We start from the raw sequence: 22,370 nt of genomic DNA, 5'->3' as shown, positions 1-22,370 counted from the left end.
AGCAAAGTAAAAATGTGAGTGGAAGTGGCTGGCTTTTGGTGTATTGCTGAAAACCACAGTCTGCAGCACACAAAGAGATTCTCCAACATGCCTAATTATGAGGTCTCTCCCTTTATGTGGGACTCCACAGTGCCAGTCATTAAGGTGTGGAGTGAGAGGGCTGAGACCATGGCTCTCTTTTGTAATGGGGGCATTTAATTTTTCTGAGAACTTGACAGTCTTCTCTTTGGAAGGAAGAGTTTAAAAAAAATGCAGCTCACCATCTGCTATACACATAGACACGGAAAAGGTGGTCAGCTGGGACCCAGTAGAAAATCTTTTATGGTTAGAAGCCTGGCTTATTTCCAAGGGAACTAGTAGTTCAGGTTAATTACCACGGAACACATAAACTTTAACTGTACGAAATATTGAGTTTTAAAATTACCCACAGACATGCATAAAAACTGGAGCTATGGCTGCTTGGAATGTGTGCTAATGATGGCTCACGTTGTTTGTTTTATTATTATTATTAAAGTATAGTTGATTTACAATGTTTCTTCAATTTTTGTTGTCCAGCAAAGTGACTCATTCACACACATGCAGTTCCCTGTGCTGAACAGTAGAAGCCATTCATGTTTGTCGTTTACTAAGGACCAGCACTCGGCATTTTGTACAGAGAAATTTATTTCATCTTATGAAGTAGATACTATCATTTTTCCTAATTTACGGATGAGGGAACGAAGACTCTGGGATCCTGCAGCAGGTAAAGTGTAGAACGAGGACCTGAACCCAGGTAGCTCAGCACTAGAGTACACAGTGTTAACCATTGCCCTCCACTGCATCAACGACAGCAGCAACAAAAACAACCACTACTATTACTTTGATCTTGTGAATGCTTTTCATGTGACTAACACTGTGTTATAAATATTGTATCCTTTCATCAATTCTGTGAGATAGAAACTATGCTATTACTATCCCCATTTGATAGATTTGGAAGCTGAAGCACAGAGAACACAAATCATACAGAGAGTAGGTAATGAAACAAGCACTCAAACCCAGAAGGTCCAGACTCCATGCTTTTAACCACCATACTACACTGCTTTTCATAGCTGCTACTATCCAGTACTTACTGAAGTGTAACTTTCACAGCAATCCTATGATACCTGTAATCCACAATAATACATGCATTGTGGGTATAAATATCCCTGATTTATAGATGAGAAAATTGAGGCTATGAGATATTGGATAACATGTCAGCTTCTAAGAAGCAGAGCTAGGAGATTTCCAAGTCCATTGGACTCCATCATATCACACTACTTCTCAAAAATCCAAAACTACAACTCTGGGGCAGGGTAACAGATCACATGTCAGGGAAAAGGATGGACTCTCAGAAGTCACAGAGAGTGAGGAACCAGAGCTTGGTCTGAGCATCCCCAAAGGGTGGGCGCTGCTACAGAGATGCCAGAAGAGGCCTGGAAGTCAGCTGTGCTCTAAGGGCGCCCTTCCTTGAGTGCCACTCTCCATTGGCAGATTCTAGGAGGATGTCTTGGATGTGGTCAGACTCCCCTCTCTCCCTTATATTCCCTTTCTCTTTTCATTCCCCTCCGTATTTCCAAAACTACACTGCTCTGCCCTCCTTGGCTTAGAGCAGAGCTTTGCACATGCTCAGTTCTCTTGTCTTGAAAGGGTTTCCTCCCCACCCCCGGCCTCCTTTCGTTTTGTAGCACACATTCTGTTCTCTGGAATGTGGCCACCCTTAAGCATGACACATTTTCAAAGGGCTTTAGAAATGAATGTGATTAGTGAATTTAATTTTCTTAAAGGAGAAGCGTATCAACACTGCACAAGTATAACCTCTGCCAGGGTCCTGCCTTTGAGAGTGTAATAACTTAACAAAAATCTGAAATCACAACCAAAAGCAAAAACAAACAAGCAAAAAAACAAGAAAAGTTTATGAAAGAGTTTGAATATTACAAAAACATTTACCTTAGAGTTTTCAAGAGTAAAGAGCTTTTTAAAAAATGTCATTCTATTATAGAAAATCAAATGTATCTATTCATTAATTTAAGTAACAATGTTTTGGGGCATTAAAGAATAAAAATATGTGTGACACTCCTGCATACACATAAGTACTTATAAAACAGACTCAAGAGCCATAGAGTGAAAGAAATTGTGAGACAGAGTTGGTCCAATAAGGAAGAGAACTCTTTACATGGAAATAATCAGGGAAATTTCTTGAAGGAGCAGAGACTTGGCTAGAAGAGCTGGTAGGATTACAATAGGTTGATATTAGAAGTTAAAGAAAGGACAGTACATACAGGGAACTAGTGTGACACAAAAAGACAAAATGAAGGTATAAGGCTATGAATTATTCTTTAGGGTACACAGCTATTGAGTAATGTGAGAATCTTCTAGAAAAATCTGTAAGCATGGCCAGGTATTTGTTCTGCTTTTATACCAGAGATTAAGATTTAGTGGGAAAGTGTGTCTCATACCAAAATCAGATAAGGAAACATTTTAACATATTGATGTGCTATGAGCTGGCCATCCCCTGGACTCCCAAATCTCCTTTTTTTTTTTTTTTTTTTGTCTTTTTGCCATTTCTTGGGCAGCTCCCACGGCATATGGAGGTTCCCAGGCTAGGGGTCGAATTGGAGCTGTTGCTGCCGGCCTATGCCAGAGCCACAGCAACGTGGGATCCAAACCGTGTCTGCAGCCTACACCACAGCTCACAGTAACGCTGGATCCTTAACCCACTGAGCAAGGCCAGGGATCGAACCTGCAACCTCATGGTTCCTAGTCGGATTCATCAACCACAGAGCCATGATGGGAACTCCCCCGAAGCTCCTTTTAAATGAAGATCAGAGAACACTCAACATTCTAAACAACTGAACGGCACCCAGAAGGTGTGGTCATCTAAAACTCATTCTGGTAATTCTCAGTGGACAGAGAGTTTATTCCTGGGTCATCTGACCTTCTCAGTGACCTCAAGTCAATCACCCCATCTTCCTGGGTCTGAGTCCATTTTCCTGAAAAATGACAAGGTCCTTCTATTCAGAGAGTGGGTGAATTATACATGGGAACCTCTTTCAAGTGCTCTTTGTAGTCCTAGTCAGTATCTGGAGATGACTTTATTGTAACAAAGATTGCCTTAAGATAAATGAGGTCATTTTGATTTTTTGATTACTAAATGCTTTGTAATTAGTGACCGTCCAGGGATGGTCACTTCATTCATTCATTAATTCTCTCATCCCTTCCAACATTGAATAAGTGCTGCTGTGGCTGTGAGGTTCTAAGATGGAACCCAGTGAATCCTGCTTCCCAGTATGCACACCTTGTATACTCTTCTGCATCTACAAGTGTTCTTCTCTGTGACCAATAGAATACAACAAAAGTCATGGTATGTTACCTCTGAGATAGATTACTTAAAAAATTGTGATGTTTGCCTTCCTTTCTTGGGTCACTTTCTCTGGAGAAAGTCAGTTGATATGAAGATTGTCACTGGCTTATAGGGAGGCCCATGTGGTGAGGAACTGAGGCCCTCTGCCAACAGCTGAAGAAGAAGTGAAAATTTTTGTCAACACTTATATGAATGAGTAAACCATCCTGGAAGCAGATTCCACAGCCTCAGTCAAACCTTTGGATGACTGCAGCTTTGCCTGACACCTTGATTTGCGCTTTGTGAGACCCTAAGCCAGAACCCACTCAACTAAGCTGCTCTTGGATTCCCGACCCTCAGAAACTGTCAGATAATAATAACAAAATTGTTGCTTTAAGATGCTAACTTTTTTTTTTTTTGGCCGTGCCCATGGCCTCTAGAAGTTTCCAGGCCTGGGACTTGAACCCACGCCACAGCAGTAACAATGCTGCATCCTTAACCTGATAAGCCACTAGTTTTTAGATAAGCCACTAATTTTTAGCATCTTAAGCAATCTTAAATAATTCTTTTTTAAAAACATAGCAATAAACAACTAATATGCTTGTCATTTGTTTGTTTCTGTGCCAGGTGCCAAGAATGAATGTAGCTTAGATTTTTGCCCTCTAGAAGCTAATAGTACTAAGAAAAACAACACAACAATACCAATAACAACAACAGATCCTTAAGCATCTACTTACAACACAGTACAACGATGCCTTAAGGGAGAACCCTTACCAAATATGAATGGGGCAGGAGATATAACAATTAATTTATTTGGGGAGAAAAAAGGTTCAAAAAAGCTTTACAGACATTTGGAGATTACTCTCCAAAGAAAATCAGGACTTTTCCAGAAAAGATGAAGGAATAGTATAGACAAAGGCCTGGAGGTGGGAGACCCCTGGCATGTCTTAGGGAATGTATTCAGTTCCACAGAGTTATGGCCGAGGATTCGTGTGGGATTTCTTGCTAGGAAAGATGGATTTATTCTAAGATATAAGAAGCCATTGACAGGGCTTAAGCAGGAAATTGACATGATAAGATATATATTCTGGACAGGCAGCTGTTGTGGAATTCATCAGGAGGGCATAGCAGCTCTAGAAGCAGGGAGAGAGGGAGGCCTGTGAGAGGAGAAAACGACTGTGGTTCTCTTCAGTAGCTACTTCTGTTAGAGACTAGTGACTATACCACTCATATTGTTTTCCATTGACCTTTTTTTTAATTGGATATATATATATATATATTGTCTTTTGTCTTTTTAGGGTTGCACCCGCAGCATATGGAGGTTTCCAGTCTAGGGGTCTAATCGGAGCTGTTGCCACTGGCCTACGCCACAGCCACAGCAATGCCAGATCCGAGCTGCATCTGCCGCGTCTGCGACCTACACCACAGCTCACGGCAAAGCCGGATCCTTAACCCACTGAGCGAGGCCAGGAATGGAACCCGCAACCTCATGGTTTCTAGTCGGATTCGTTTCTGCTGCACCACGACGGGAACTCCTGGATATATATTTTTATAATAATTTTTTTTTTGTCTTTTTAGGGCAACACCCATGGCATTTGGAAATTCCCAGGCTAGGGGTTGAATTGGAGCTGTAGCCACTGGCCTATACCACAGCCACCGCAACACCAGATCTGAGCAGTCTGCAACCTACACCACAGTTCATGGCAACACCGGATCCCTAACCCACTGAGAGAGCCCAGGGATTGAACCTGCGTCCTCATGGATGCTAGTCAGATTTGTTTCCACTGAGCCACGACAGGAACTCCCTTTATAATAATTTTTAGTGTTTGTTTTCATTTTGAAGGATTTCAGGTTTACTAAAAAGTTACAAAATGAATACAAGGAATTCTTATGTACTTTTCACCCAGCTTCCTCAAATGTTACCATTTTATTTACTTTATTAAATGTTAACCTTTTATTTAACCACAGTACAGTTATGAAAATCAGGACATTAAGATTGATCTAATACTTTACACTAATCTAACAACTTGATTCAAATTTCACCAGTTGTCTGATTAGTGTATTTTTTCTGGTCTAAACTCACACCTTATATTTACTTTTTCTTTTTTGGCCACTCCCATGACATATGGAAGTTCTTGGGCTAGGGATTGAATCTGAGCAGCAGCTGAGACCTACACCACAGCTATGGTAATGTGAGATCTTTAACCTGCTGTGCCACAGTGGGAACTCCACACCTTATTTTTAGTTGTTATGTTTCCTTAGTCTCTGTCCCCTTTAATCTGGGGCAAATTTTCAACCCGTTGTCTTTTATGACCTTGATACTATTGAAGAGTACTAGCCAGTTTTTTTTTTTTTCTTTTTTTTTGCAGAATGTTTGCCAACTTGGGCTTAGCTTATCTGATGTTCCCTCATGATTAAATTTAAGTTATGCAGTTTTGGCAAGAATGTCACTGAAAATGCATCACGTTGAAAGTCACATGATATGTCTCATTGTTGACGATGTTAATTTTGATAACTTGGTCAAGGTCATATTTCCTAAGTCTTTCCATTGTATAGTTATTATCATGATTCCTTTTGTGATTAGTATGTTATCTTATGAGAAGATACTTCTGAGGCCATGCACATTTCTTGATTGTTAATTTATTTTTTATTTTTATTTATTTTTTTGGCCACCTCGTGGCCTATGGATTTCCCAGGCCAGGGATCAGATCTGACTCATGGTTGCGACTAATGCTGAAGCTGCAGTAATGCTGGATCCTTTAACCCACTGTACTGGGCCAGGGATCGAACCTGTGTCCTGAAGCTGCAGAGACACCACCTATCCTGCTGTGCTACAGTGGGAACTCCTTTTTTTTTGTTTTTTAATCAAACTTTCACTCAGTTCTTTTAACATCCATTGGTGCCTGATAACGATTACTTTGGTGCTTGCCAAATGGTGAAAATCAAGAAATTTTAAATTGCGTTTTATAGTGATTTGAAAATATATCCCAAGATCTTTGGTACTTCATCCTTCAAGAAATGGAGGCTGCTTCCCCTCTCCTTGTGTATAGGCTATACTTAGTGCCTCTCTACTAATGAATACAAAATGGCAGAAGTGACTTCCAAGACCAGATTATAAAAGTCATCATGATTTCCTCTTTGCGCTCTCTCTCTCTCTGTCTCTCTGTCTCTGTCTCTGTCTCTCATCACTCACTTTGGGGAAATTGAGCTGCCATGTAACGAGGACACTCAAGCAGCCCTATGGAGGCTCCATGTGGAGAGGAACTGAGGGCCCTCTTCCAATGCCCAGCACTCTCTTGCAAGGAGCATGAGTGGACACCTAGAAGTGAATCTTCCATCCACAGATAAGCTTTCAGATGACTGCAACTGTAGGAGAGACCCTAAGCCAAAACCACCCTGCTAAGGCACTCTGGGATTCCCGAGAGCTATGCAAATGAGAATGTGAGATAATAAAGTTGATTGTTTTAATCCACTCATTTGGGGTATAATTTGCCACACAGGAATAGATGATGAAATCATGATGGTGGGTAGGAAAGAAATCATCAGAAAATATGAAGGAAGAGCAAATACTAGGAAAGAAACTACACCCCCAAATGGTGTAGGAATGCATATTAAGATGAGATTTTACTTCTCACCAGATCAACTAAAATGAAATAGTCTGACAGTAACAGATATTGAGAATTACAAACACCAGATATCAGAAAGTAAATTGATAGCCGTTTCAGAAAGTGGTTTGACATTATGTAATAAAGCTGAAGATACACATACCACCAGATAAGTTATTAAAATTTTACTCCTAGACTAACATGCAACAGAAATAGATATACATGGATGCAGAAAGACATGGACATGAATGTCATAGCAGTATTACTCATGATGGCCTGAAACTGGAAACAACCCAAGGATCCATCCACAGTAGAATATATAAACAAATTACAGAACATTCATTCACTGGAATGCTATATCTACATAAAAAAAAGAAAAACTAGAGTTACAGGCAATAATGTGGATAAATCCTAAAAAAAAAAAAAAAAAAATAATCAAACAGAAGAGATCCAGCACAAAGGAGCAAAGATTATATGATTCTACTTATGGAGAGTTCAAAAGCAGACAAAATTTAACTATTTTTAAGTTAGGAATATTTAAGTGGTAAATTCACTAAGAAAAGTAAGAAATAGTGAATACCATAAAAGTCAGAATAATGATTTCTTTAGGGAGGAAGGTAAGAGTCGTGTTTAGAAAGGGACCATGAATGGGGACTTTCTGAGGAGTTTATGATGTATTATTTCTCTTTGTTTTTCCATTAAAAATCATTCTCATTGAGGTTTAATGCACATTTAATAAATTAATGTAACACTTTATATATGTATAATGTATATGTATGTATGCAATGTATAAGGTAACCTGTATATTAGTTACATAGACATTGACTTCATAATTACCATTAAATTACACATTTGTATTCCATGCAAAATAAGTGTTATATTTTACAGTTTAAAAAGTTAAAAATAGTGTTTGAATACAACAGAGGACCTTGAGAATCAGGCTGCATCAAAGGTGAACATGAGCTAGCAATTTGGGCTCTGTTAAAAACAACATACACACCACTATATATGGAATAGATAACTAACAAGGACATACGTATAGCACAAGGAAATAGGCTCAATGTTCTACAATAAATTATATGGGAAAAGAGAATGGATACATCTATCTATCTATCTATCTATCTATCTATCTATCTATCTATCTATCTATCTATCATCTATCTATCTAATTCTCTTTGCTGTAAACCTGAAGATAATACAACATTATAAACCAACTATACCCCAATAAAATTAAAAAAATAAAATAAAAACAATTAATACACGTTGGAAAATAAGAATGAGGTAGACAAGACACTATTCTTCCAGCGTATGTGTGGAAGCATTACGGGGTAGACCAGTGGTCAGATCCCCATTGCCAAGGCAGGCCTTAAACCTGGGCAGTATGATTTATGAGCTCTTCCTCTGAGAACAGAAAGCACATGGGCCCAAAAGAAAGTAGGCTTGACACTAGCAACATTATGAAGAAGGTGAAGACTTAGACAAATTATTCCATTTGTAATAGTCCCCTGCTTGTGCTCTGTTTCTTTGGATACTCAGCAGCTTGCCCACTGATCCCTCTCCCTCCCTTTCCTGTCACAAACCCAGAGCCAAAATCAAGGCAGATCTAAAGACCAGCTTTGTTGACTCCTGGTCTAGTCAGTGGTATTTCTATCACATCATAGTGGCCAAAGGTATTTGTACCTTAACCTTTATCGATGATTATGAATGAAAACTTTCATGTCCTGTTAGAGAAATTTCTGTCATCAGTGACTGGTTGTATGAGGTGTATTTTGGGTGGAGTGGGCCTTCCTGCCCCCAAAGTAGCACACTGTAAACTCTGATATGGCATGCCTTGTGGAGAAGGTGTCAGGTAACTTTAAAAAAATCGCCCCAGGTGATTTAGATATGATAACCCATATCCTGCATGACAACCTGCCTTCTCTCCACACCCCAACCTTTGCTGAAAACCACCCATTTACAGGAAAGCCACTCACTGAGCACATATAATATCTATCCATCCCTCCATCCATTCATTCAACAACTATTTCTTAAACTCTAACAGGTGTCTGGTCTTGGGCTAGCACTCATGATTCAGGCTTGAACAAAAACAGCCATGGGCCCTGCCTTTTTGGAATGATTTAGTACAAGGCGAACATTAATGAAATCAAGCAGACAAATGTAAAACCACCTGTCAGGTAAGTGTTATGAATCTCGGTTTATTTATCAAGAGAGGTGATCAAGGAGTAGCTTAATAATTACGATTTTCAAATATAAATGGAGAAATTATATGGAGGAGAATGGTGAGATATTTTTTATTGAAAAAATATATAAGGAGTTCCTGCTGTGGTGCAGCAGCATCAGTGGCATCTCTGGAGTGCCCAGAGAAGATCCCCAGCCCAGCACAGTGGGTTGAGGATCTGGCATTGCCACAGCCACGACTTAGGTTGCAACAGCTGCTCGGATATGACCCCTGGCCTGGGAACTCCATGTTGTGGTGCAGCCAAAAAAGACAATAAAAAAAAAAAAAAGATTCATAAAAACAATATTGAAAAGGAAATTTGCTGTAGCATAAAGAATTTACTGAAATAGCTATTGCTCTCTGCTCTGTGCCTGGCATGGTGTTAAGTGGATATATAAAAATAAATGCATATATATACATGTATAAATATAAGGAGTGGTAGATATCACTTAAAATAGTGATTATATATGTATATGTGCATAAATATCAGTGATTATATACATAACAGTGATTATATATCAATATTTATTAAACTTATATAAATAAACCCTCACAGAACAGTGTAGAGATAAGAAAGTATGACTCAGAAATTAAATAACCTAAGGTCACATAGCTAATATATAGTTTAGTAACATTTTATTGATATATAATTCACATAGCATAAAATTCACCTTTTTAAAGTACACAATTCAGTAGTTTTTAGTATATTTGCAGACTTGCAAATTTCTACCAATTTCAGATCTTTTTCATCACCCCCAAAAGAAACCCCATACCAATTAGTTTTCACTTCTCATTTCTCCTCCCCCCAACTAATTGCTACTTTCTTTCCTATGAATTTGCCTATTTTGGATGTCTCATGTAAATGGAATCATACAAGATGCAGCCTTTTGTGTCTGGCTTCTTTGCATGATGTTTTCAAGAGCTATTCATGTTGTAGCATATATCAGAACTTCATTTCTTTTTATTGCCAAAAAATATTCCATTATATGGATATACTACATTATACTTAAACATTTACCAGTTGATGGACATTTGGGCTGTTTCCACCTTTTGGTTGCTTTGTGAATAATGCAGCTTTGAACTTTGTATACAAGTTCGGTATAGACATATGTTTTTATTGCTCTTGAGTATAATTTAGAGGTAGGATTTCTGGGTCATATGACAACCCTACTTCAACCCTTTGAGGAACTATTAAACTATTTTCCACAGTGATGTATGTACGTTTCCACCACTAGCCATAATAATATCCATACCAGTATGTACTTATTATTATGTCTTCTCAGTGATCACCATTCTCCTGAGTATGAGGTGGTATTGCACTGTGATTTTGATTTGCATTTTCTTAACAGCTAATGATATTGAATATTTTTTCATGTACCTATTGGCAGAATACTGTGTAAGATACGATAGATTTTTTTTTTAATGTTAAGATACCAACACTCATAAACAATTGCATAAAAAGTGCATGATGACTATGCACCAAAATGTTAGTGTGCATATGACTGAAGAATAGGATCATGGCAGATGTTCACTTCTTAAGTTCCATGTTATGCATTTTTTTTTCATTTTAAAAAAATTACTCAATGGACATAGTACATTTATAGTTGTACAATGATCATTAAGCATTTCCATCCCAAACCCCCAGTGCATCCCCCCATCCCCAACCTGTCTCATTTAGAAACCATAAGTTTTTCAAAATTTGTGAGTCTGTATCTGTTCTGCAAAAAAGTTCATTATGTCCTTTTTTCAGATTCCACATGTAATGATAGCATTTGATGTTGGTGTCTCATTGTCTGACTGACTTCACTTAGCATGATAATTTCTAGGTCCATCCATGTTGCAAAAAATGCCGGCATTTCATTCCTTTTAATGGCTGAGTGATAGCCATTTGTGTATATGTACCACTTCTTCTTGATCCATGCCTCTGTCGATGGACATTTAGGTTGTTTCCATGTCTTGGCTATTGTAAATAGTGCTGCAATGAACATCAGAGTACATGTGTCTTTGTGAGTCGTGGTTTTCTCTGGATAGATGCCCAGGAGTGGGATTGCTGGATCCAATGATGGTCCTATGTTTAGTTTTCTGAGGAATCTCCATTCTGTTTTCCACAGTGGTTGCACCAATTTACAATCCCACCAACAGTGTAATAGGGTTCCTTTTTTTCCACACCCTCTCTAGCATTTATTGTTTGTAGACGTTTTGATGATGGCCATCTGGCCAGTGTAAGGTGATACATCAGAGTGGTTTTGATTTGCATTTCTCGAGTAATGAGTGATGTTGAACATCTTTTCGTGTGTTTTTTAGCTATCCGTATGTCTTCTTTGGAGAATTGTCTGTTTAGATCTTCTGCCCATTTTTTGATTGGGTTTTTTTTTTTTTTTTTTTTTTGGTATGGAACTGCAGAATATGTTTATAAATTTTGGAGATTAATCCCTTGTCAGTCGATTCATTTGCAAATATTTTCTCCCATTCTGTGGATTGTCTTTTTGTTTTGTTTAGGGTTTCCTTTGCTGTACAGAAACTTTTACATTATGCATTGTTGATTTTTATAGAAATGGACATACACTTCTCTCATAATTAGACAAACAAAGCATAATAAACAGAGAGCTCGACCACCTCTAACCCTAGGGTGCCAGAAGCAGTTCTCAACCACTATGCTTCTTTCTTCTTGCATCTAAAACTGCAAAAAAGTGGGAAGAGAGGATGATTAAATGCTTTCCTGAGCTATGCTTTGGAATGCATTTCCCCATGGTAATGATCATGGTGAGTTTCCAAGGCTAGTGCATTCTGTTATAGGTTAAGTATAGGCTACTGAGGCTATTCCGTAAACTCAGCTACCAAATTTAATATTGATTCCAAATGTACACACACACCCATACACACACACACTCTAATGTTCCAAATGCCCAGCCTTTAGGATGCATTCGTACAATCAGTAGAGAAATGTCTAGACAAGTAAATATAATGAATAGATACATGATTTTGACAGTGAACATGGCCTGTTATGGCAATATGTTCAATGTTTTTCATTCTCTTTCACCATAGAATGTTTTTTTTTTCTATTTCTCACTTGCTATTTTGTAGCTCATAAAGGCAATTATATCTCTATTTTAGCACTGTGAGAAGCAAACTTGATAACACAATGTATAAACTTTCTGAGTGGATAATACTTTCTCATTTTTTGTACAGATTGGTTTTTTCAGAAAATGAAGAAAATAAGCAGTTCTTTTGGGAATGGGTTTTTTTTTTTGTTTTTTTCCCCCATATGTTTATCCTGGAGTGAATATTTATGGTCTAGATAGAATCCCTTGAAAATAGAAATGTCACATTCTTGTTTATATGTAACACTTATTTATTACAAATGGCAAGAAATGCTAATTTTAAACTAACTCTTACAAATAAGTTCAGAGAAGCTTAGTTTAGAATTAATTTATAGCTTGAAACTTTGTGGGAATATTTGGGTCAATTTATTATTCAGAGACTGTTGAAAATTTATATGATGATTGTTCTGGTTCCATCTCTAGGCAGAAGTTTACTCTCAATGGAAAAAGTCAAACAATATCTAAGTTTATTGAAATGCCAGGCTCCATTTGTAATTTGCATATGTATGTAGGGTATGGTGTGTGTGCACACACACACATACACACCCTTAAAAGTACTTGGATATATTAACAAATAATACCTTTCTTGTATTAGTCCTGTAATATTAGTCAGATAGATGGTTGTTCTGTGAGACCACAAGTATCTTGCTAATGACTAGTTTAATATCCTGACTCCACTGTTTGGAGCCCACAGAAGTTTGCCCACATTCAGACAGTGAGCTAGTAACAGGCGCTATGGAGAACAGAGTACTTCTCTGTCCAGAGAATTCTGGGCACCAGGATGAACACATATGCACTGTATACTTTGAGTATTTTTATATGACTTAGTATAAATGTATACATTCATAACCTCATGAGTGCATGTCTGTAAATATGAGGCTCTCAATAGCTTCATGCATTTTCCTCACTAGCCAGTGTGTTCTCTGGTATATTTTATAAATCCTCTGCTATTTCTGGATAGGAAGTACTAAATTTCTGAGGTTTTAAAAAATATCATGTTTCAGTTACACAGTGTAGAAATTATCTCACTGTTAAGTATATTATTTCTTTAAATGTTTTTGATTTTAACTTTTACTATTTTAAAAATGACATAAATAATGTATGTTCACAGTGGAAACATAAAATACAAATAGGTAAAAAGAAAAAAAAAGCATACTTGATCCCAGCACCTAGAGATAATAACAACCATAATAAATTTTTTATATGCTTCTTTAGATTTTTTTCTATGTACCTTTATAGATGTTTTTAATTTTTTACAAAAATAGATTATCAGACATATTTTAAGACCTTCAAACCCTGCTTTTAATACTTAATATACCATAAATACATTTTAATCTCCAACATAGTATTTAATGACTGTGAGCCAAGGGGATTCCAGTTATATGGGACTGGGAATTCATTGCCCAAAGATTTCAGCTCCCTCCAGAGCCTGGTCTCCTGGGGCGAGCGGGCTCCACCACTGTGGCATCAAAAATTAGCCAAGGGCCAGCTGTTTGAGGTGGCTGATATGGCATCGAAAATTAGCCAAGGCCAGCTGTTTGAGGTGGCTGGATGTCCACATGAGTGTGTGAGTGTGTGTGTGAGAGATTTCACAGAGTTGGGGGCAGAAAAAAGTATAGACTACAGGCTTAGGACCAGTAATCAAGGGCCAGGATCTGGGGTTGAATATCTCCCCACTACCATTGAGAACTCTTTTTTTTTCTTTTTATGGCTGCACCTGCAGCACGTGGCAGTTCCCGTGCTAGGGGTTGAATTGGAGCTACAGCTGAGGTCTGTGCCACAGCCTTAGTAATGGCCATATCTAAGCCACATCTGTGATCTACACCACAACTTGCAGCAACGCTGTGTCTTTAACCCACTGAACAAGGCCAGGATTGAACCTGCATCCTCGCAGACACTATATCAGGTTCTTAACCCCCTGAGCCACAACAGGAACTCCCCATTGAAAATTCTAAATTCAATCCTGCTTTTCAGATACTCTTTTTTTTTTTTTACTCCGAAAAAGGTAGAATACATTTAATTTAATAGTTTTATAACTTTAATAGCTTCAAAATATTTTGCATATGGGAGGTATGTGGCCCTCCATTTGTATTCAAGGTGGGCCCCAATATTTTAGAAATAGGACTAAATATACATATTCTAGGACTTCTAAGTTTCTAAAATGTATATTTCATTTTGTTTAATAATTTACTTTTTCCTTATGGGTGAAAGGAAGTAGTTCATAAAAGTGCTCATTTGTTGACTATTAAGATTCAGCTTAATATGATATTTGTTAAAGTGTTACCATATTCCATATTCCACTGGGTACGGGGACAAGAGATAAAAACACAGAGCTAGACCCTTATGGACCTCACAGTCCTCTAGAGATCTCAGACACATTAAATGATTGCTTATGTATGAATCAACTGTGGATATGACCACAGAAACCCCAGAGAGAAAGAAGGAAAAATCTGCAGGTCAGCATCCTGGATTCAGCTGATTAACCTGGCTAACTAGAACCCACAGAAATCTTCAGAAGGGTAGAAACCATTCCATCCAAGATAAATTGTAAACTTTCTAAATAGCTTAGATCTTTTGATAAGTTTGGTAAATTGGTCACTTGACAAAGTAATCATTCAGGAATTCCCTTTCAGCAAATGATTTTTAACTAACTGGCTTGCTTCCTTGAGGGGAAGCTCTGTTCAAACTGAGATATAAAGAATGCATCAGAGTTTGAAGGGGAAGGAACGCAGAGAATTGATGAAAAAAGATATTCTCTGAAAAGGGAAAAGAACATGGGTCATCTTGGAGACATGGAAGGAAAGGTATTTGCTGAGAACAGTAAATATTTAGAAGTGCTAGTGTAAAAAGAGTGACATGAGGAAGCAAAAGTAGACAAAACTGGAGACAAAGACAGAGCCACTGTCTGGAGGGCATTGTGGCCCTGGGTCCCATGAGTTTTATCCAATAGGAAATGGGAGTTATTGAAGATATTGAAGCCAGGAGATGAGAACATTAGGTTTGCATTTGGACAGATCATTTTGGCAATGGTATGGAGGAAGACTTGATGGTGAGTTGTCTGGCAGGATAGAGTCCACCACTAAGAAGGTAGAATACATTAGGGTCATAATGCAGGCAAGTTCTGGATTCAGGCTGTTGGGATTCAGCCTTGCTTCTCCAGTTTAGCAGCTGCTTGTCAGGGCAAACTTAGCCTCTCCGTTTACCTGGTTTCCTCATCTTTGAAATGCAAATCACAACAACTGTGAAGTTTAAAGGAAACAATACCTGTAAAGTACTCAGGGGAGAGCCTGCCATATAGAAAGCTCTCCATACATGCTAGCTATTATTGTTAAAATATAATAATGATTATATTTCAGTATTTTAAAAGAAAGATATTGAGGAGTTCCCATTGCGGCACAGTGGAAACAAATCCAACTAGAAACCATGAGGTTGCAGGTTTGATCCCTAGCCTCATTCAGTGGGTTAAGGATCTGGGGCTGCTGTAAGCTGTGGTGTAGGTTGTAGACATGGATAGGATCCTGAGTTGCTGTGGCTGTGGAATAGGCTGGCAGCTGTAGCTCTGATTCGACCCCTAGCCTGGGAACCTCCATATGCCTTGAGTGTGACCCTAAAAAGAAAAAAAAAAAAAAAAAGCAAAGGCAGATATTGATAGTCTAAATTATAGTCAGTGGAAATTGTGAGGAGGGGATGGGATGAGAAGGATAAGGAGTGAACCTGACAGTGTAGTTGATTAGATTTAGGGGTGAGGAGGGAGGAGGTTGCTAGCTTGAAGGACTTAGTGGAGGGTGTTGGTACCAAAAATGTTGGGGAAGGCAGGAGCATGGAGAAGTTGGGTGGTGGAAGATAAAAAATTCTGTTTTGGAGATATCAACTCTTAAATAGCCATGGGTCATAAAGGCAGAGATGTCCAGTGGGTAGGTGGACATACAGGCCTGGAGCTCAAGAAGGAGAGATGAAGGCCACATGAGTTGCATGCCAGGGTAACAGACTCATTGGCCAGAAATAGTGCACTGATGTACAAAAGTTATTTCATCTTTTTGGCTCATGATGCATGACTTCTGCTAGTGCTCAGAATGGTGGGCATCTTTATAGTTATGTCAGGTGCAACTTCCATCATAAAATCTTTGCTGATGAAGCCACTGGATAGGGTCTTTTTACTCTTGAGACCTTTTTGTTATGGAATGAATGTTTATGTCCCCTCCAAATTCAAATGTTGAAGTTTTAACCCCTAATGTGATGGTATTACAGATCGTGCCTTTGAGAAGTAATTAGATTTGAGATCATGAGTGTGGGCTGCTGGTCTGTGGGATTAGTTCCCTTATAAGAGACACCATGGAGCTTGCATTCTCTCTCCATGCATGTTAAGTAAAGGCCATGTGAGCACCCAGCAAGAAGGCAGCCTTCTACAAGGTGAGAAGAGAGATCTCACCAGGGGAACCAATGCTACTGGACCTTGAGCTAGGACTTCTAGCTTCCAGTACTGTGAGAAAGTAATTTTTTGATGTTTAAGCCACCCAGTCTATTTTGTTATGGCAGCCTGAGCTGCCTAAAACTCTCTTTTATAAAGGATTCTTTGAACTTCTTCGAGTCAGCTCTTCTGCCCCCTTTCATAATGTATGTTTTCTACTACTCCTTTTAGATATAGGCAGCTTGAGGGCAGGTCCTTCATCATATTCAGGTTCCCTGCAGTGCCCTGTACAAGATTTTGCCCCTGGTAGATGTTCAATAAACATCTGATGACCTGAGGTCGACTTGAAAAGACTCAAGATCATGCAGCAATTTGTGTGAAGAGGATCACAGAGAATGTGCTTAGGGCAAGGTACTAGGCAGAATCCTGGGGCAAATTTAAGACTGGGGTTTAGGTGGAAACTAAAGGTTTCAATGTGAAATTTGGAGATAAGAAAGAAAAGTTAGAGTTTCCCAAAGATCAGTGGGAAGAGTGAAATGACCAACGTGACCACATAAGGCATATTTTTTCTTGAGCATTTTGCCTTATGCAAGCCATTATGTAATGTTACATTGTGGCTTGGCTGTTTCAAAGTGACTTTGAAAAAAATCTTTGTAGTTTTTGAGTTAGGATTTGTCTAAAGCAAGTCAATTTAAAGTTTAAAAGTAAGATCAGTTTAGGCCCCTAATTTTATGTAATTCTCTCTCTCACTCTCTCTGTATAGAGAGATGATATATATTATAATATATATCATATAATATTATAATATATTAATGTAATATAATATATTAATGTAATATAATATATTAATGTAATATAATATATATGAGATAATATAATATATATGAGATTATATATATATTATATATATAATCAAGCCAAAGAAAACAACTAATCAACAAACCCAAAGAAAAATCCAATAATAATTTCTTTCCAAAGAGATGAAATGAAACAAAACAAACAGTTTTTTTTTTTTGCTTTTTAGAGTCGCACCGAGGTAGATGGAGGTTCCCAGTCTAGGGGTTGAATCGGAGCTACAGCTGCCGGCCTACACCATAGCCACAGCCAGATCTGAGCCATATCTGTGACCTACACCACAGCTTATAGAAATGCCGGATCCTTAACCCACTGACTGAGGCCAGGGATTGAACCCACAACCTCATAGTTCCTAGTCGGATTCATTTCCGCTGAGTCACCACAGGAACTCCAAACAGATTTATTTTTCTTTAATTGTACCTCAACTTCTCATCAAAGTTACTGGGAATCATTTAAATTTGACTGAAAGTTTTTAAGTGGATACTTGGTGGTGATGCTGAGTGCTCTCTGTGGGATGCCAAGTGTATTCTAGAGATCGTGGTAGGAAGCACAGGGAACTTGCCCCCACACGTCTCAAGACATCCCTTTGTGAGGATGAGAGAAGTAGGAAGGATTTATTTATTTTTTTCTGGGGCACCTTCCATTACCATCTTGCTAATCTACTGAGTGCTATTAAAAGCAGAGATTTTGTAGCATCATTCTCTATGAAACCCAACAGTACAGAGGATGGAAATGGATCATATTTGTGTTGACCTCTAACCTAAGAGAAACAAAAGTTGCATGAAGCAATGGACATTACTTACATACAATCTGGAGCTGCAGGGGCTACTAGATTGAACTCTTCAGTATGGAGCCATTCGTCACATGTGACTGGTGAGCAATTGAAACTTGGTTGCTCCAAATTGAGAGGTACTGTGAGTGCAAAACACATGCCAGATTTCAGTGGCTTAGCTAAAAAAAAGAAAGAAAGAAAACGAATGTAAAAGAATGTAAAATAACTTGCTTACATGAATTATAGGTTGAAATGTTATTTCGGATGTATCAGGCTAAATCAAATAAATTATTAAAAAATTTTGTTGTTCCTTTGGTGGTTGTTGTCTTTTTTGTCTTCTTTTTTGGGCATGCCTATGGCAAGTGGAAGTTCCTAGGCTAGGGACTGAACCTCTGCTACAGCTGTGACTAGAGCTTCTGCAGTGAAAATGCCGGATCCTTAATCCTCTGAGCCATATGAGATCTCCCTCTTTTATGTTTTTAATTAGGCAAGCAGAAAACTTAAAATTACATTATATTTCTGCTGGACACAGTCTAAGCCCTACACCATCAAGGGGCTGACAGGATGCAGAGCTTACAGGAATTTGTCTCTTCTCATGTGAGTCATGCCCAGCTGTGTATAGATGCAGTTTTATTGTTTGTGTAAAAGCAATCTGTACATCTAGAGAGTCTTTCATCTGAGGATCTCAAGCATTAATTAGTTCTCATTGAATGGCTGGGGAAGGCTAGTATTCTTAGTTCTATTTTACAGATGAGAAAACTGAGGCATGAAGAGATTGAAATGATTTGCCCAGGGTTACCCAGGGTAGACTGGCAGAGCTCAGAATAGAAGTGTGAGTCATTACAATTAATCACACATCTAGCCAGCAAACAATATTTTTTCTTCCTGATTAAGTGAACTTCCTCAAGGTAGAGACCATGCTTTTAAAATACTATTTCCTAATGCCATTTGCAGCGGCATGGATGGACCTAGAAATTATCATATTAAGTGAAGTAGTCAGGCAGAGAAAGACAAATATCATATGATATCACTGATATGCGGAATCTAAAATATAATACAAATGAACTTATTTACAAAACAGAAACAGATTCACAGACATAGAAAACAAATTTATGGTTAAGAAAGGGGAATGGGAATGGGTGAGGGGTAAATTAGGCGTTTGAGATTAGCAGATAAACTACTATATATAAAACAGATAAACAGCAAATTCCTACTGTAAAACACAGGGAACACTATCCAATATCTTGTAATAAACCATAATAGAAAAGAATTTGAAAAAGAATATGTGTGTGTGTGTATATATATATATATATATATATATATATATATATATATATAGCTGAGTCACTTTTCCATACACACCAAACACTAACACAACATTGTAAATCAACTGTATTTCAATTTTTTAAAAAATGCCATTTACAACTAGTAAAATATTGAATACTCAGTGAACATTACAGAACAGCAGTAGTCATTGCTACCAGACTTAACACATTTTGGCATTAACAATTATGTAAAGTACAAAAGAGGTAAATAAGTGGCCCTCTAAAATTATATGCAATATTTCATACTCTGGGGGAAGAAAACTGTTATCATCCCTTGCTTTAGAAGCTGCTAAATAAATCCCACCTTTGATTAGTTCATTTGTTTTTAAAGGTAGATTTCCTGGGTCTTACTTTGACATTTTGATGAGAAGACTTTTCACACAAGTGTATATTGGTCTAGCTTTGGATTCCAGGCTGGCAGAGGAGGGAAGTTTTGGAACCCTTGGTGCCCCTACTAACATTCTTCTGTCATCTTCCACCTGTGACATAGTTTTCCTTTGTTCGTTTGTTTTGTTTTGCTTTTTTTGGGGCCACACCCATGGCATATGGAGGTTCCCAGGCTAGGAGTCGAATCAGAGCTACATTTGCTGGCCTCCCCCACAGCCACAGCAATGCAGGATCCGAGTGGCATCTTCAACCTACACCACAACTCGTGGCAACACCGGATCCCTGACTCACTGAGATAGCCCAGGGATTGAACTCGCATCCTCATGATTACTAGTTGGATTCGTTTCCACTGTGCCACAATGCAACTCCAGTTTTTCTGTTGTAAATTCAGGCATTGGAGCTCTAGAGAGTGAATTTTCTCAAAAGAGTGTACCTTTATCAGACTTATTTTGGAGGGAAGACCATCCAAAACAGGCATCAGTCTTTCCAGGCAAAAATTGCATGAAATGAACAATACCCCCTGCCCCCAGTCTTCATATTGATTTTTCTTGTGTTAATCAGGGGGAAAAAGAGAATATAATCTACTACCACCCTGTTCCCTTTGATTGAGGCTGATTTTCCATGTCACTCTAAAATAACACACCACTAAACTACATGAATTTAGGAGTAAACTAAAGAGTTACAGAATACATTGGCTCATGTATTCAATAATATGTACCCTCTACTATGTATTTCAAAAATATTTATTGTGAGTGCAAGAGCGAAAGGTTCTACATCCTCCTAATTCTGTTCCTTATAAAAATTCTTTGAATAAAATGTACTCTTTATCAGGAATGGTTGAAGGACATTAATTTTTGCTGATATGTACATAGGTACACAAGGGTGTATGTTCACACAATGCCCCCTTTAGGCTTTCATTGCCTAAAGAGTTAAGCCTGATCAGTTCTCAGTGTGTCATCTTGCCCTCTGACAGGAAATATGACTGGAGTGCTGAAAGGTTTTTAATTATACTTGCAGTTGCCTCAAATAATGATAGCCTACTTGCGGGCACATGTTTTAGAGAAGAATCATAGTCTGTGCTTTGTGCATCAGACAGATTCCTTCATTTCCTCTGACTTTTGCTTGAACCAGAAAAATGGCTTAGAGAAATTCATGCACACTTCCCTGCCATCCCCACCCACGATGGCCAGGCTGAGTCAGTGGGAGAAGAGTTTTAAGACCTTTGGTGTCTTTGATACCCCAGGCTCAGGATGGAAGAGGGGGTGAGTGGGAGAAGTGGTGTGGAAAATGCTGCAGACTCCATCCTAGATGATCCTTCTGCCCTTTCTCTTCCTTGCAAAGCTGATGAATTCCACTTTGTGGGGGATGGAAGGAAAAGAGGGGAGAACAGGTGAGGTAGAGGAGGTGATATGTGCAGATTGAGTCTTCTACAAAAATTTTTTTTTCCCAAATGGTCCCTGCAAATCTCCTTGGTTACCACATTCTGCCATTCAGTTTGCCTAGATGTTTTTTACTTATTTTCTGGTTGTTGCAAAGCCATTCAGCACCTTACCTCTAGAACAGTGTGATGCTGCGTCTAGCACATCTCTGTTGGCAGAGAAATCAGGAAGACTTTTAAAAACAGTGATCATTTAACTTTGCAGTATAATGGGTCATCTTGTAGACCTTCATAGCTGACGGAAGGAGGAAATATTTTATACAAATCTAGTTGTTATGTGTTCATGCCAATGAGAAGGCATGGAGAGTTAGGATTTCAATACTTGGAGGAAAGAGGGAGTCATTTCATGGATTGATGCCTCAGAACCCTCTAGTCTGGAAAAAAGGCCTATGAAAACAGACCATCTTAATTCTTCCAGCAGCTGGACTAAAATCTATAGCAACTAACCCGCCAGGGAGTATTGTTTGAATGACAATCAAACAGACAATGGAAAGGTTTGTTTCCAACTTAGATCTTTATTTAATAAAGCTTGATGCAAAGTATAAACATTCAAGTGATGATCAATGGAAGTAGTGAGACTGTAATTACGCTGAGGTGGGGTTAATGCATGGATGCTATTTTGCAGCAGGGGAAGTAGGGGAAGTAGGGAGAAATAAGAGACAAATGGAATTGGGGGGGTGTTATGAATTCAGAAAACAAATGTTTTCCTCCCTGATAGGCCCTCTAGGGACCATTTTTGGAACATGGCCCACTGAAATTCTGTACAATGAGAACGCCCTCCCTTGCCCAGGCTAGGCTGGGGTAAGAGTGAGCGGGATGCCTTCTGCCCAGGCTCTAATTCATGCCTGCAGAATAACAATCTGCTCTCCGAGCACCAAACACAATGAAGGCCCTCTAAGCTGC

The 22,370-nt window shown here is 38.5% G+C and overlaps 1 long non-coding RNA gene across 2 annotated transcripts in view; it reads right to left on the bottom strand.

The window, feature by feature from the left end:
* Positions 1–9,802: 9,802 nt before the first annotated feature.
* LOC106508818 (uncharacterized) overlaps positions 9,803–22,370 on the bottom strand; it is a 56,448-nt gene continuing 43,880 nt past the window's right edge. For both annotated transcript variants that reach the window (XR_014824190.1, XR_001305891.3), the window contains 2 exons: positions 18,349–18,496; positions 9,803–11,861 (listed from right to left, as the gene is read on the bottom strand). This is a non-coding gene — a long non-coding RNA (uncharacterized LOC106508818). The remainder of the gene's footprint in view (positions 11,862–18,348; positions 18,497–22,370) is intronic.

This window comes from Sus scrofa, chromosome 13 (genome assembly GCF_054392235.1).
Source record: "Sus scrofa isolate SSC_HxYL_T2T_F1_AM1 chromosome 13, Sscrofa_HxYL_maternal_Yorkshire_Landrace_v2.0, whole genome shotgun sequence".
Taxonomy (NCBI): Eukaryota; Metazoa; Chordata; class Mammalia; order Artiodactyla; family Suidae; genus Sus; species Sus scrofa.
This window is presented reverse-complemented; position numbering and strand designations above follow the sequence as displayed.